Source organism: Falco punctatus, assembly GCF_963210335.1.
Source record: "Falco punctatus genome assembly, chromosome: 3".
Lineage (NCBI taxonomy): Eukaryota > Metazoa > Chordata > Aves > Falconiformes > Falconidae > Falco > Falco punctatus.
The window spans coordinates 32,031,142-32,047,212 of NC_137582.1; the positions used below are offsets into that span (position 1 = coordinate 32,031,142).

Sequence of the window (16,071 nt, forward strand, 5' to 3'; positions counted from 1 at the left end):
GAAACGTCAATAGAGGACTGTTCAGACAGTTTATAAATAACCTCTCTCATCTGTCCTGAGCAATGCCTGTCCTGTCTGCTGGGAGCCCATCACCACGGGAGGCAGGGCGTTCTGTCTGCCGATGGCTGCACATCAGGACTCATCTGCAGGACATGCACTTGGACTAGGACCACTGGTCATCTAATGGTGCATGGCTGAAGTTCTGTGTCCTGTATCGCGTGCTAGACCACACTAGGTGACCCTAGGCACAGGGACTTCTTCAGCAAGGGAGGGGGGTGTGGGGTTATCAGATCAGAGCAGTATCCATGTAAACAGCTTGTGAGGAAACAAGCATAGCTAAAAGTTAGTTTTCTGTTGAATTCTGTTGAATTTTGTATGCTGTTAATTCCAGAAACTGAAATTGCTTTGTGCATGGGTTTATAAATATTTAGCATGCATTTTTAATGAATAAGAAATTGACTTTAAGGGTCAGTAGAAGATCCGGTTACTTTTTCAGGTACTTTTTTTTAATTGTTTCTCATTATATTTGTAAATGTAATTTTAAAACCTTTAAAAAGAAATTAATATAGATCATCAGAGAATCATCTCTAATAGATAACACTCATGAGTGTTTTTCACTTCTATTATACTGTTAGACCAGGATCTCAGAGTTTTTGATGAATACCAAAGTCTTGCAAGGAAAAGAGATTTCCCAAGGTCATACAGTAATTTTGTGGAAGATTCAGGAATAGAAAACAGCTCTGTGCTTTATCTGCTCTATTCAAATAGTTTTCCAGATGGTAGACTATTTTCCTCAGCAGTCTCTCCAGCTTTTGTATGTTTCCTACAAGAGACAGGGTACTGAAAAGATCATCCTGTGGAGTAAAGTTTCGGAAAAAGTGATGCTGGGAGCAATCTTTGTTTCTTTTAATAAATTGCCCTAATACATGCCTTTCACTATTTAAGTTGTTTATAATATAGTCATGTTCAAAATAACTATTGCTGAAACCCACTGACTTTGATTTATTAAATTATCAGTAGAGCACTGATGCTGGTGCGAATGACAGAATAAAATCAAAAGGTCTCAGGTAAACTTGTTACCATCACTCTGAAGGAAGAGTGATTGGTACATACAGCATTTAAGTTACATGTCAAATTTATATGCCTAAAAATAAGGTGAGAAGTAAAGCCTAGCTGTTCTTCATTATATATTGAAGATTGCAGTATTTATGAATTATACCAGACATTTGCCTGTGAGGCAGCAAGTCCAGTGCTGAAGTCAGGAGTAAGATGCCATTATTTCACGTGTTTTAATGCATGCACACATGCATAGTTCCTTTTCTATGAGCCTTCAGAAAGGGAAAAGGATAGAGTAGTATTTCTGGAAAAATAAAAGATAAATTTAAAGTTACTCAGGCTCCTCTATCCAAACACGAACCTCATGACTGGCTGTAGCTCAGTTTGACTTTTGAAGGTAAAATTGTGTCTCCTAATACGCCTTCAAGACAATATTGCACCTTTCATTCTGAGGTCTGTAAACCATTACTCTGGGTGCTTATAAATATGCATTTCCTTTACACTTTTAAGTAAGCTGCTACTGCTGTCATTCACTTTTAGTTAAGACCTGTCAGGTGGTGTTTCTGTTGAAGGAAAGCATTTTAAATTATGGGCTAACTGAAGATAGGTACTTCTTAGGAGTGCTAAAATTGCGAGTGGGTTGGAGAGATTATTCCTCACAAGTAATTTTAGGATCCTAAGGGATAATGGTGATGTGTGCAAGAGATGTTCCCTTCTCCGCTAATTCCATTAAAAGCCTCTGATTTCTGCATTGCTGGAGTGAGACTCCAAAAACCTGCTTTTCCTTCTTGCATAATCACTTTCACAGTATCTTGTAACATCCACCTCTGCTAAGACTGTCAGTGCATTGACTCCTGGAATGACAGTGATATATAGGTCTGACAAAGCATCCTTCGCAATATGCTTCATTGAAGTGAGAACTGCAAATGCTGACAGTATTACTGGAAACCTTTTACTTAGGCAGAATTAAAAAATTACAACTTGTGTTTTGGGATGGTCTTGTAATATACAGCTGGTCCAGAATGATACGACTTACTAGTAAGGAATTACTGCATCTTGGCAGACAGCATCCGATTTATTTTCAATTCTGAGAAAAGCATTAGCCACTGGATAAGACACTGGATCAGGGGTTAAGGCATTCATGATCACGGTTGTGCCATTTTTCTGGTGCCTGACCTCATGCCAGTCTCTTCACCCAGATGTCTTTTCTTCCTTCCCCTAGTCTTTCCCTTTTTGAACATGGCTGTGATCATTCATAGGCTGTCCCCATCTCTTGCAGCTTCTCCACTCGTAGGTGAATGCCATGAATCCCATACTTAGACTAAATCGGTAAATTTGGTCTGTTACCCACAAGTTATAGCTCTGTTTGGTTCAGACTTTGGAAGCTTTTCTTTAGCAAGTTGTGACCAGTGGCGAATTAATGGTGAGTCAGTCTGAAGCAGAGAATGTTTTTAATCCTGACAGCAAGGATGCAGGCTAATGTTAAAAGGGATTTCAGCTCATTAGAGAGAAGGGACTCCAGCTTCTCGTGAGCTGCAGTCTCTGAGGCTCTGTTCCTGGTTCATCATGTGACTTTGTCAATGTTCTTTCTTTGAGCAAGGCTTTTTTTAGTTTGTCATAAAATCATTCCTAAAATGATTTAATGCTGGGTGATGTACTAATACTGTTCAAATACTGCTATCCTATTGTGTGTGAGAACAGAAAACTGTGAAGCTGCTAGAAATGGATGTGAAGTGGTATCTGCGGTGGAAGTCCTGTGCTCTGTTTCATATGGCCCCATCTTTTCCCTGAGTTGCTCAGGTTTTATGTGCTACCCCCAAGACCTCTCTGTTCCAGCTGGGGAAAAGGAACCTGTGGATGACAGGTTGCATCCTTCATCCTTCCCTTCCTGGAGTAGCTGTCACCATCCCTCCTCTATGCAAACTGCCACAGCGGGACAGCTGGTCAGCTTTGGTTGGGGAGGTCTGTGGCTCCTGGAAGGGTGCATGGAAGAAGGGGTGACTCCAGATCCATGTGGTGCCACAGTCCCACTGTGACATCCCCCAGGGGCAGACCCTGGTCACCTAATAAGGTTGGACACATCAGATAATGTGTGGTTGACTACAGCAGAGGGAGAGGGATCCTCCTCTCCTGAAACCCCACCGACCCGTTAGCCAAAAGGTTTGATATTTTTATTACAGTACTTGGTGATATTGTGGTGCTTATTCAGCTGCCGCTGCTGTGAATGATTCAGTGATGTTTTCTGGCAGTAGCATGATGTACACCAGAGTAATTGGGAATAAATTTCAAATTACTGGTATTGAAAACATTTTTCAGGCCGAGGTTGGTTTGGTCCTGTTCTTGTGCTCAAGAGGTTAAACTTACTGCCAGAGATGTGATCTGGAAGAATTTCTCGCTGGTTCAGACAGGCTCAGGCTGTTGAAGGGGTTTTCTTTAGCGGGGAAAGGGGAAGGGGGTAATTCTTTCCTTTTGATCATGGTCTTAGATTAATTTACACCTGTGTTGTATGTTTTCCTAAAAACATACCCCAGTAGAGTATCTTTGACTTCTGTAACCTCAGTTGCTCCTGTTCTTTAAAGCCAAAAGAAAGTAATTTGTGCAAGACAGTGGGAGAATCTGGCTATGTAGTGGTAGATGTAAGAAGAACAGAGAAGATGGTCTGTGGAACATCTGTTACATGGATATGCTTTATTGTGGGCAACTGAGTTGCATGACCTGGTCATCAGTCTCTATATTTTCCTTTATTGTCTTTAAGTGTTCACTGTGGAGAACTATTAGTAGTATTTTCCTACCTTCCTGCCTAAGCACAGGCTAGCTTTTATTGGAGCTAACCTCTAGTAATTTTAAAGGCAACATCACAATAACAAGCAAACAGATGGGACATATAATACTCATAAATTATTGAATGCAGCTTCCTCATCCTTCACAGTAAGCTCTTCAGGACAGGGACAGGCAGTGTCTTGTAAGCACCTACAGTAGAACAAGGAGGTAAGCAACAGCCAATGTGATTTGTCAAGTCAATTCAATTTTCTTCTCTGACAGAGTAGCAAACCTTGTCGATGGAGAAGAGGAAGAGGTGCCATATGCCTTGACCTTGTCAAGGCTTTTTGACAATGTATTCTGGTAAACAAACAAGAGACGCATGAACATGAAGCTACTGCAAGATGGGTACTAAACTGGTATGAAAGCTGTTCTTGGTAGTTATTAATGGTTTATTGTCTGTTTGTAAAGGTGTAATGAGGGATCAATAGCAGTCTGTCCTGGACCCAATATTCTAATTGCAAGTGGGATGATGAATTTAGTTTGCAAATTATGCCAGTATGGGAGGCATAAAGAGTTAAGAGTTTAAGATTAGAATTCAAACTAAATCTGAGAAATTGATGAAATGACCTGGAAAAATAGAATATAATCCAGCAGGGAAAAGGGCAGCATTCTTAACTTTGGTATAAATAACCAACCTACAGACTGAATATGGGTAAGAAATGCTTAGGCAATAATTTGGGGGAAAGGGTTTGCAACAGTGAGTAGAATCACAGGCAGACTGTGACTGAATGTGTAAGGAGAATATATACATAAAAGATACCAGTAAGCCCTCAGATGAAGCGCTGTGTTCAATTTTGTGCAAAGATCAGAAAATAAGTCCAGAGGAGAACAAGAAGAGCCCAGAAAACAAAGGCTGAAGGGCTGGGTCTGAGAACTGTTCCATCTGGAGAGCAGAAGGTTTGAGAGATGTCATGGCAGTCATTAAATAAGTAAAAGCCTTATGCAAAAAAAGAAGGGAATAAATCAAGTGTCCTCCAAGCCTGTGGTGGATATGACAAAACATAATGTGCTAAGAGTTCAATACAGGAGATTTGAGTTAGATATTGGACATGAGGAAACTTTTCATTATAAGCCTAATGAAGCACTGGGGGAAAGCTAGTGAGTGTGTACCAACTTTATTTTTAAGGATTTGCTTTTCTGTGATTCTGTTGTCCCTGTGTGGAACATGGTTGCTGGATGTGTCCTCCAGGTTGGTATCTGTGACAGCAATGTAATCATCTCTCTTCCTCTTCTTGTCTTTGCTACTTAGCTTCTATCTGGCAGATCGTTTCCTGTTCAGCTTTTTCCCCTATTAAGTGAGCTGTGAGTACACCTCCAAATGGGATATATTAAAAAAAGTCTGAGGCCTCTAGGGACAGAGATGGCAAAGACCAGAAGAGCACGCTCAGGGCTGGCACGGCTCTGGAACAGTGGTGTTGCATGCCACTTCGGTCTTCCTAGAAAGCTCTGACCACAAGCCTGTTTCCACTTATTTTGAGGTATATCACATTTTTCTCTATTTGCGGCCAACAAAGTTAATAAAACCAGCATAAACCAAATTGGAGCTGGGTGCAGTCTATTTCAGAAAGGCAGAAAGACTCTGTGTGCCGTGTCCCCCTCACCATGCCTTACACTGCCTTGTTCGCACCTCTCAGCATCAAAGAAATAGTACAATAGTTTCTGTTGTCTAAAAATCATCTAATCAAATGTTAGATAAAAATATGGCTTTTGATTGCATTAATGGTGGGTACTTCAATCATGTTCAATAGTGTTTTTATTTTGCTTTTCTCATTTTCAGAATTTATACTACAGCATGGTTGTATATATTAAAGTGCAACTGCTAGTAGTTGTTCCATAGCAAAGTAACAAAAATGTTTTTAAAACTACATGTGCACATCAATGCATGTATATATTATGTAGGTGGAGAAGAAAGAAGTGAAGCACTCACCCAGTGATCTGTTTCAAATTAATTGTGTTAAATTGTTTTTAAGTAAGGTGTTTAATGTCTTCATAGTTGTCTGTTTGAGTAGGAAATGTTAAGGAGAATATTGGAAAGGTTAATTGAAGAACGTCATCCTGTGTGTTGAAGATACCCCTTTTACATGGAGCTGTTACTTATTAATGGCTATAGACATGCACCTGTTGGGCTTGAGCAAAAGATTGTAAAAGGTGATTTAGCATTAAAAGCCATGAAAGAGGACTACCCACCAAATAGCATCTAGTAAGCTTCAATATTTTTAGTGCTGTTCTTCAGATCTTTTATTATGACCTTGCAGTTAATTGAGTATATTCTACAGGTATTGAAAACAATGAAATTACTTAACTAAATAGCTGATTTAAAGTATTGATGTTATTTTTTGTTTTGTACATTATTGATAACCAGTTTTCTGATTTTTTTTCTTAAATGCTTATATAGACTTTTAAAATATTCCTTAAAAGAAGTATCAGAAAAGGTGCTAATTTAAATGTGTTCTTAATTCCTCATTAAAATCAACATATGTCTAATAGAAATTTTAAATGTAAAGTGTTTCTTTAATGAAATGTTGCTTTTCATGGCAACTCATATCAAACTCTGAGGGATTTTCTGAGGGATTCTGTTTCCAGTCAGTATATTATGTTTATATTACCAGACTTCTGTCTAGGAATCAGGAAAAGATAGCAATAATTAAATGGGTATATTTTGGTATACTTAAGAATTCTTTATATTTTGGGGTGGTTTTAATCTTACGTGCAGCATAAAAGGAACTTATTCATTTTAATGCATCCTTTTTGTTGGCTTAAAGCTGAAATATAGTTGCTTGAAAATTAATTTACCCCTCTTGAACGACTCGCTGGATTATCTTTGTAGCATTAAATGTCAACCCTGAGCTCAGAGCACATTGTGTCTACGGTAAAAAGTTGTCCCTGAGCACTTAATGTTGTGTTAAATGATGATGTGTCCTTTGCAAATGTATTATTAGTGTCAAGCTGTTCCGTTTCTCAAGATTGAAAAATGGTCAGTGATTTGAGCTGCTGTTAAACCTGAATAAAATAGAGAGGCTGTGGGGGGGTTTCATGCCTTTTCTGAGTACAGACATACTCTTGAGTAGGTATAAGACATATCAAAACATTTCTGTTAACCTAAGACCCCAAAAACTCCCTTTGGAATCACACTAATTAAAAAGAAAAAATCTCACTTCTGCTTCTCGGGAAAAGAATGGTCATTGAGTACATCTGAATGACACTAAGAACACAAAACCCAATAATAAATACTTGAGAGCTTGTTTCTGTAATGTGAACTGGACTTCTGTTGCCAATTTTCAAACATAGATTATAACACTGTTATTGATGTGTGATTTGCTGTCTGATTTTAACTGAGGTTAGGCCTGAAATTGCTGTGGAATTTTGGTTTTCAGAGGTTCTGGTAACATCCTAAATAAATAGTTATTTCCAGTTTTAGAGTTACAGTGTAATGGATGAGGCATGCATGCTTACGATGTGTCACGTGGGAGCAGAGTTTCACAGAATTTCACTGGATTGAAATTCTGTTACTCCAGGAATACACAGTGACTGGTTTAAAAGTCTCTCAAAGATATTTAATCATATACTTCTGTACAGCTTAGAAGATAGGTGCCTAGGTACCTTTATGGATCTAGGTGGTGTTACAGAGCACTTGAGAAAACACTTTCCTCGTGCCAGACACCTTAACTGCTGGCATTATTAAAGATACTTGAAGAAAAATTCTGCTACTGTGTGTGAAATGATAGAGCTCAGTTTTGAGGAGTCCCAGGACACGCAGAAAAAAAAACCAAACACATATTCTTTCCTGTTACAAAACAACTACCGTAAATTTATGGAATTGTTGAAAGTACAAACAGATTTGAACTTTTTAGTCCATTGACTTGCTGTTTACAGACCCTACGGAATTCTTTTGGTGCACATTAATTACATTACTATAGTTACATTAAGGTATTTCAGACAATAAGATTTTATGGCCAAATTCTTCCTGAGTTGTCAGCCATTTAGCTGATTCCAGGGAAGTGTTCCCTGATGACTGGAAAAAGGCAAATGCTATGCCCATCATCAAGAAAACTAGGAGGAGGACATGGACACAATAGAGTGTGTCCAGTGAAGGGCCAGGATGACCATCTGGAGCACAGGTTGTACAGAGAGAGGCTGAGAGAGCTGGTTTGTGCAGATCTAAGAAGAGGCTCAGCTGAGATGTTACTGCTGCGTACAGGTATTTCGTAGGAGGCTACGGACAGGGCGAAGCCTAACTTTCATCAGAGGTGCACAGTGGTAGGACAAGAAATGAGTTAGAACATGGAAATTCTCATTGGGTGGGAAGACAGTGTTTTTGCCAGAAGGATGGTCAAAGGTTGCTTGGAGAGGTTGTGGAATCTTCACCTTTGGAAATACTCAAAACTCAGCTAGACAAGCTCAGCTAGACCAGCTCCCAGAACAACTGGATCTGATTTCAGGTTGGATTCAGTTTAGAAGTTGACTCTGTTCTGAGTGAAAGGTTGGAGCAAATAACCTCCAAAAATCCCTTCTAACCTAAACCGTTCTATGAGACTGTAGCTTAAAGCCCCAGGAGCCATAGCTGGTACACAGGAACGGTTCAGAAGAAGCAGTGTAATAAATATGGTACATCCTCACTGTAGAAGAATGAAGCTGGTTAATTAGCATTGATAATATACAGCTGTGGTTGGCTTCAGGGGCGGAGGGTTCGCCGATGTAGATAAGGGGCAGCTGTGGCTGGTTCTGTTAAGGGGTTGAGAGCCAGTGAGGGGAGAGCAGCTGAAGAAGAAGCAAGAGAAGAGAGAGGGGGTCCTGGATGAGGTGAAGGCAAGGTAGCGCAGCAGAGGGACTGCATGAAGAGTGTGCTGGTATGAGATGGTAAAAGGTCTTGTTGCAGCTTGATAGTTTGGAGAGTGCTGCAAGACCTCACAACAGTGGATCTGTAGTACAGGCATAGCTAAGTGGCTTGGGAATCACCATGTCATAGCTGAGCAAGGGTGGAAGTAAAACTGTGGGTTTTAGATGCATTTTACAGTCCCTTTGTGGTTCTGTGATATTCTCTCTATAGTACTAGTAATACTTAAGATAATTACTTCAAAGGTAATTTGACTATATCTGCAAATGTCCTGAGTCCAGACAAAAGCATGCAGAAAACTGATTCTCCTTCTCCACTTGTCCTTTAGATACAGTTCCTTGGCTCAGATTAATTCTGCTTAACCTTGGAGGTGAAACCAATGCACCTGACTTGGGTACTGAATATCTAGGCTCTCTCTGTTGTTGATGACAATAAAATAGGCACTGATAGTGAACGCTTTAGATCAGGGGTCCTCAAACTACGGCCTGCGGGCTGGATATGGCCCCCCAGGGTCCTCAATCCAGCCCCTGGTATTTATAGAACCCCCCCACCCACCTAACCGAGGGTCGGGGGGGGAAACCAAGCAGCCGCAGATGACTGCCTGCCACTGCATCCGCGCGCCAGCCCCCTGGTTAAAAAGTTTGAGGGCCCCTGATCTAGACTGTACTAAACTGCTGTCACTCCCTCTTTGGAGAAGTTTCTTCTATGGGAAGAAGAGACCTAAACAAGCAGTCACCTAAAGCTGAAGTCAGGTGCAATGGCTGTGACCTTCTGTATCTTGCATGTAAGGAGGTTGTGGATGATGGTGTGGCTGAATCTGTCTCCATCCTGGATGTGCGCCTCTATCAGCAAGATCTAACTTTTCCTGTTCCCCTGTTACAGTGGGGAAAAGGAGGGGATGCTCAAAATCAGGACTGTGGAAACCCTAGAAAGACAGTAGAGCTTGCCACAGTCTCTGTAGTTTCTAATTAGTTATGTATACATTTTAGTAAGGGTTTCAGCATCACTTACATTAGTGTACTTTGTTTATACGACTGGTAACTAAAATTTACCCAGTAGCTGTAGTTTTATTACACCTTAAACAATACTTTAACATATGAAACGGATTGCTACTGTATGGAAAATGTCTTACTAATGTTTTTATTATGACTATAATACCAGCACAGAAAGATTCAGGACAGCAGTTTGTTGGTTGTTATGAATTATAGTGAAAGTGTTGAAAGGAATTTTAAATCTGTAATGTTGATTAGCGAATTTTACTATCTGTCAGTTTTTTTGGCATGCTGTAAATAACTCATCTTCAAATAATTTGTCTGAGTAATTAAATTTAGATTGCATATTTCTCATTTCAAATATTTTGACTCTTATCTATTTGCTTTTCCATTGTGGCTTAATTGGTGTGGTCTATATAAACGGACAATAAATTTATATACCTTTGTTATAAAGATCAGTCAGTGAATAGAACTTGGTATTCATCCCAGACAGAATTATGATTGAATGTATTTGCAAGATTAAAGCACTGAATTTACTTTTTTCTAATTAAAGGCAATTAAAGATTTGCAGACACAAATAAAAGACAATGAATTGAGGAATAAGTGTAGGAGCAAGTCCATTTGCAGGTGAAAAGAAGTGCCTTTGAAGCAGAACCAGCTGTATTTTCATTGAAAGAATAACAGTTTAGGAAGCTTTTCTGCATGTGCTTGCTTGATAGCATAATGTACTCATAAGCAGCTTACGCAGTACAGTATTCAGAAAATAGCAGTGCATTAATTTTTAAAGTAGCAAATGCAGGCAAAGAGCAATGCTGCCACATGATGATAATGAAGGTGGATATTGTAAAGTCTGCTGAGAGAAAAGAAAGCGGGGAGCTCCTGAAATGTGAACATTTATAAAACAATAACTAGATATTCATATGATAATAAGCTTGGACAGGAGCATCAACAAAGGCCAAAGATGCAGTCCTGTTTCTGCTTAAGCCTGATGAATTGAAAAGCAGAGAGGTAGCCTAGGCTTTAGTCTCTTATTCAATTCCAGTAATGAGCTACTGTTAGAATGAGAGAGTAAATATCTAGAAGGGATTGGATGGGAATCAATTTTTTTTTCTCATGAAGTTATTCTATAGATTTGTTTAGGTTGTATCTTAAATGGCAGCATCTTTAAACACAATCTTAAATGTAGTCAGTGTTCTTAAATACAGTTCTCAGTGTGTTGTATTCACATTTAATTGTACAACAGGGCTTGGTATGTATGTGAAGGTACAGTGTTATGCATATTGCTTGGTAATGTCACAACATTTCTGTAGGCTAAAAAAAAATGGTCACCCAGAACTAATGAACTTGTCTAGCTCATATGTATTTAGTTTAAGTTTTGCATTAATCATGCTGTCACTGGAGGTTTAGTTAAAAAGAAAACTGAATATACAAGATCAGGTAATCTCTAATCTGTTATTAAGATTATTGAATAGAAGATATATGGGATCTCGTTTCCCTTGTGACTAGAGATAAATCACAAAAATTCTTGTGTAACCCGTAGATTTTTAATCCTAGTTACATGAGGAGAAACCAACTTGTTTTGCATATGGTATGAATCCTTAATATTCACTCTGAGAGAGACACTGGCATTTTTTACAATACAGCTGTCTTTAGTAGCTCAAAAAGTCCCTGTATTTCACCCTTATCTTCACCCCTTCCTAATCCTGGAAGCTATTAGAATAGTCTTGATTTCTACCTGTGAAAAGTTTTCTAAGCAGATTTGTAAATAGGGCACAACTCAGTTCAGCTGCTACTGAGGTCACTTTTCCACTCCTTTGGAAAAAAATGTGCAAGAAAGTGAAAGGAAGGGGTGAGGTGAATGGTGACCTCTGGAGAGCTTCCAAAGGGCAAAGCAACTTCAAGCACTGAAATGGAAAGGTGGATGATCTTGGCACCTGGTCTTGGGAGGGACTGGCAGGAGGCAGGGCAAGCAGAGAGGTGATGGCTGTAGTCATTACGCAAAGTTGCCTTATCATGGACTAGTTCTTTGGCCTTAAAAAAGGAAAGTGATGGACTTGGAACAAGTTATAAAGAAAGAAGTGGCAAATTTGTTTAAAAAAAAAAAAGTGGAAATTGGGGTAATTATAAGGAAAAATTAAGGAAGCCTGACACGGGAGTTAGAGAGATGAGGTGACGAATTCATAAGAATAATGAGAAGTAGAAGAGGAAAAGATTTTGCTTAAGTAATACAAAAAGTAAGATTTGGTGTGGAAATTTTCCAATTCTGTCTTTTTGTCTTCATCTTCTTGCCTTTGTATATTCCCTCAGGAAAACTCAGTGCCTTGAATAGCCATTGGGTAAAGCAGACAAACGGGGCTTTGTCTGATGAATCTGTCTTGGCAGGCTTTGACGGTCACTTCCTGGGCAGAAGGAACAGCTTACGCTGATGACTCTGACAGATAAATGTACAAGAAATCTTGCAGTATAGGTGAGATAAAACTAGAAGACATTGGGAGTGTGAATATACATATTCCAACTGGTTGAGTTTGCAGGTCCAAAAGAACGTAGGGAGCCTGTATTACTTATCTCTGCTTCTTTTCCAGGTGGTAATGATCAGTATTCACATGGTAGGGCCTTTGCATTTCATAGTTCTTTATAGTCCTGTAGTGCAGATGTCTTTCCCAAGGCCTCAGAAAGTTCAGATGTTTTCAGAGTCTGTCAGTACAATTGCTGAATCTGGTTTTCATTACAAAGAGCTCCACAGATGCCCTTTTTAAACTTTTGCACTTGGTGGACTCAGACTGTTTCCCCACCATGTTTTTTTTTTCCTTTTGGCTATCACATTTAGCAAAGAGAATGGTAAATTAATTGCAGGTGCATAGATTCAGAGAACTACCAGCTCTAGAGTCATTACTGAAATAGCCTATTTGTTATATACATGGGGTGGGGAGGGTGGGAGTGTTAGTCGTTCATAACAGATTTGGTATAAATCTGGAAGTATTCTCTAGATAAGTAGAATCTGGTCTTAGCCATAGCCATGACACTGGAATAAACAGTAGCAGAGTTCCTGAAACCAAGGGAAAGAACGCCAGTAAGTTTTTTTTTTTTCTGGGAGTAGCCTTGGTCCTGCTGATAAATGGAGTTCACAGACTGGGTCTCCTGTGCAGTATCTACCCCTGCTCGTGTCACCTTCGCAGCTGAGCCTTGGAGAGGAGGAGGGAAAATGGGCAGTGGAAGGAAGGGGAGGTGGGTTTCAGTAGCTGACTTGTTTCCCATTCCTAATGGGCCTTACAGAGCTTTCCAGTTTTCATTATCTACTGTTGTTGCATCACTGGAAGGGAAAGCTCTGGCTGTCCTGCTTTATTTACCCCAGATGAGAGAGCAGCAAACCTGAATTATGAGAACTGAAATTGAACTTAGTCCTTGTCAGTTATGTACTTTTAAACAAAGGTATCTTTAATGCTTAAAACATCTTGGATAAATTTCTGTAGTTTGTTCACAAGTAAGTAAGAACAGCTGCATCACTTTATTGAGAGTTGGCTCCCAACAAACAAACAAAAAAATTCAAGGCTGGGGTATATCTGTGCCAAATTTCAGCCTGGAGTGAATTTTTATAAGTTATAAACTCCTGTCATTAATAATGGAAATTCTGACAGCTCTTTAACTGTTTCATAGCAAAAGTACGACTGCAGTACTTTAGGGAGAAGAAACACGTTCTCTTTCTGGCTGGCTTCATCTCATGACAGCCATTTTGGTGGTTCCTGCCATTCTTTCCTTAAGTATTCAAAAAAATCACTGTACTCCAGATGCATCCTATTATCAGATATCATTGACTTCTGAAGAATAACACTGCAGTGGTCCTGTCCTGCAAAGAAGATATATTGGACTGGATGAATATGTTGGAGCATCTGACATAAATTGTCATTCTGTCATCTTTTCTTCTCTCCACCCTTTAAGAAGGTTCCTTGGATATTATTTTTTTTTTCCCCAATAGACATGGTTTCAGATATTTTTCCTTTTGTCATTGAGTATTTTCTAAGTTATTTCAAGTCTTTTATGAATAATATCTGACCAGAGGATAATATGGGGACCTTCACAATATATAATCTCTAGGATTGTGGAGAGATTATACAATAAAAGTAAATTGGTAATGTGAGTTCAGCATCCACGATATGCTACAGAGAAGAGCTCTGCATTGAATATGAGCAGAGTGATAGAGCAGACAAAGGTAGAGGCATGTTTCCATTAATCCAGTATATCAGTGGAGAAGATCTTTCTTTCCCAGTTCATGTTGCAGAATTTCACTACTGCACTATAATATCCCAGTTTTGAAGGTGACCATAAAATGAGAAGATTGCATTTTGTATTATGAATGTAAGATCCCATCCAGTTGAGCATATGCGAGTGTTGCATGCACAAAACTACTGGGCACAGTTTTATAGGAAAGGTTAAATTATTTGAATGTAACAATAATGAAAACTAATGCACAACTAGATAAAATTAGTTGTTTAAAAATCGTAGAATAATAGAATAATTTAGGTTGGAAAAAACCTTTAAGAATATCAAGTCCAACCATTAACCCACGACTGCCAAGTCCACCACCAATCCATGTCCCTAAGCACCACATCTGTGTGTTTTTTGCACACTTCCAGGGATGGTGATATCACCGGCTCCCTGGGCAGCCTGTTCCAGTGCTTGACCACTCTTTCACTGAAGTAATTTTTCCTACTATCCGATCTAAACCTCCTCTGGTGCAACTTGAGGCCATTTCCTCTTGTCCTTTTGCTTGTTATCTAGAAGAGACCTACTTCCTCCTGCCTACAACCTCCTCTCAGGTAGTTGTAGAGAGAGGTAAGGTCCCCACAGGTCTCCTCTTATCCAGACTAAACACCTCCAGCTCCCTCAGCCGCTCCTCACAAGACCTGTGCTCCAGACCCTTCACCAGCTCCGCTGCCCTTCTCTGGACACGCTCCAGCACCTCAACGTCCCTCTTGAAATGAGGGGCCCAAACCTGAACCCCGGATTCGAGGTGCAGCCTCACCAGTGCTGAGTACAGGGGGACGATCACCGCCCTGGTCCTGCTAGCCACACAGTTTCTGATACAGGCCAGGACGCTGTGGGCCCCCTTGCCCCCCCGGGCACACTGCTGGCTCATGCCCAGCCGGCCGTCAGCCAGCTCCCCCAGGGCCTTCTCCCCCAGGCAGCTTCCCAGCCGCTCTGCCCCAGCCTGCAGCGCTGCCTGGGGCTGCTGTGACCCGAGGGCAGGGCCCGGCACTGAGCCTGGTTGAACCTCCTACAACTGGGCTTGGCCCATCGGTCCAGCCTGCCCAGATCCCTCTGCAGAGCCTCCTGCCCCCCAGCAGAGCAACACTCCTGCCCAACTTAGTGTCACCTGCAAACTCACTGAGGGTGCACTTGATCCCCTTGTCCAGATTGTCGATAAAGATATTAAACAGGACTGCGCCCAGAACTGAGCCCTGGGGAGCAGCACTTGTGACCAGCCACCGACTGGATGTAACTCCATTTACTGCCACTCATTGGGCTTGACGATCCATCCAGCTTTAAAACCAGCATAAAGTATGCCTGTTGTGCAAGGCATGAGCAGCTGTTTTCTTCAGGACATGCTGTGGGAGATGGTGTCAAAGGCTTGACTAAGGTCCAAGTAGGCAACATCCACAGCCTTTCCTTCATCCACTAGGCAGGTCATCTTGTCACAGACAGAGATCAGGTTAGTGGCCAAATAGCCAAACATTTCTGCTTTAAGCATCGTTGCTCAGCTTTGGAAGTAGGCAATAAGGACAAAAAGGCTGGAAATGCCAAAGTGGTTGTACTGAGGCTCTTAGCCCTCTGAGCAGTTTCTTCACAGATTCCTCTTTTCCTTCTTCTTTTGTGACTGTGTCTGTACCTTGACTTCTGTTAACTTAAAGAAGCTATGGCTAATAGTACATAGCACAGCAGTAACAGGCCCTTCAGAGAGCAAAAATATTCCTGAGAGATATCAAGTGTTTTATGCTTTATTATTATTAAGTTGAGATAAATGATTTATGCCATTTCTAAGTATGTCCTCCTCTGAACTCAGTTCTTGTGGACTCGCAGTAATCCAGTACTTTTCTGTGCTCTTTATGGCTGCAAGGGCTAGTCCCTCTAACTTTTAAAAAGTCTAAGACACTTCTACAAGATTGTGTGTGACATGTTTCTACAAGCAGATGGTGTGAAGCAGTCATTTTGTTAGTGCTTACTTGGACTGACCTGCATGTCTCTGAGTTCTGATGCTTGCAAATAACTTCCGGTTCAAAATGATGAAACACTTACACTCACCATAATGTCCCATATTACACATTCATATATGCATTAGGGATGACTAAACAACAAAAATTATAATGAAAA

General features: G+C 40.4%; 1 protein-coding gene across 3 annotated transcripts in view; it reads left to right on the top strand.

The window, feature by feature from the left end:
- Positions 1–16,071, top strand: part of TRIQK (triple QxxK/R motif containing) — a 98,778-nt gene that overhangs the window by 33,511 nt on the left and 49,196 nt on the right. The gene's annotated exons all lie outside the window — the stretch shown is intronic.